The sequence below is a fragment of the Echinops telfairi genome, unplaced genomic scaffold (genome assembly GCF_000313985.2).
Source record: "Echinops telfairi isolate 266 unplaced genomic scaffold, ASM31398v2 ScPeMD7_2291;HRSCAF=2852, whole genome shotgun sequence".
Lineage (NCBI taxonomy): Eukaryota > Metazoa > Chordata > Mammalia > Afrosoricida > Tenrecidae > Echinops > Echinops telfairi.
In genome coordinates, this window is record NW_022106189.1 from 43,037,085 (window position 1) to 43,038,452 (window position 1,368).

Here is a 1,368-nt window from a genome sequence, read left to right on the forward strand (position 1 = left end):
TGAGGGAGGGAGAGTGGGGAGGGGGGAAATGAACTGATATCTAGGGCTCAAGTAGAAAGAAAATGCTTTGAAAATGATAGCAACATATGGACAAATGTGCCGGACACAACGAATGTACGGATGGATGATGAGAAGAGCTGTAAGATCCCCCAGTAAAATGATAAAAAAAAAAAGACGTGGGAAACCGGGACAGTGAGGCTGACCTGTTGCATTTGCTTCTCTCCAGCCTGACTGCCCAAACCCTCACGAGCGCTTCAAACCTGCACTTTCCCTGCTCGAAAGGGGAACATCGGTCCAAGCAAGTCTGACCAAGGGGCCACCCTTCCCCCAGCACCTCCCAGCTCAAAGCACAGTGATTAACAGTGGGGAGGAACATTGCTTAAAACTAGGGCAGGCACTGTAGACACTCGACCGGGGCCCCACCCCTGCTGGCCAGGTAGTCACTGGGGCCACCTGATGGGAGACCACAAATCCTGCCCTTTCAGCTCTCATGACTTCTACACAGCATGCTGTCTTTAACCTTGTCAGGGAGCAGGAGTAAAGGCCTGGCTGCCTGCTCCCGTCATCAAGGTGACAGCCTGGGAAGCCTGTGAGGCAGGTCTGCTCTCTGCTACACGGCCAGCCGCTGTGAGTCAGAAATGACTCGATGGCAGGGTTTTTTAATCTTCATCCTAAGGAGCCCTGGTGCCACCCTGGCGAAGGCCTCAGCTGCGAATGGAAAGGTCGGTGGTTCAAGCCCACCTGCTGCTCCAAGGGCGAGCGATATGGCCTTCACGCTTCCCAGAAAATGATAGCCTTCGGTGCCCCATGGAGGCAATTGTTTATCCGACAGGGTCCCTAAGAATTGACTCGGTAGCAGTAGACTGGGCTCAGAGTTAGCAGGAGAGAAGAGAGCCTGCCCATCTCCATTCGAAAGCAACCCCGCTGAGGCTTGGGGCCCCTTCCCTCAGAAAGTGGATGGTTTTTGCTTCTGTCGGGAAGAAACCAAGGGATGGTGTGGGATAGTGGGGAGAAGCCGAGCAGCTTCTCAGCGGCTCTGGTCAAATCCACCCCCGGCCACACCCAGAGGAAGGCCACCCCGCAGAGCTCCAAGAACGTGAATCCTCGCTTGCTTTGGCTGACCCACCCTGTCCGTCGTAAGCGGACACATCTACCTGGTTCCTGGGGACGTGAGAGACTTGGCCGGTTTCCCCAGGGAGACGCGGCACTCCTCCCAGAGGCTGCCTGCCACCACGCAGCCTGAGCTCCCGATACCTACTGGAGAGGGCCCGTTACCTGGCCGTCCCACCACAGCTGGTTCAGGTGGCACAGAACCTTGAGGGGAATGCTCAGAGCCGGCAGACCCTGTCGGGCATGAGGCACGGCTGC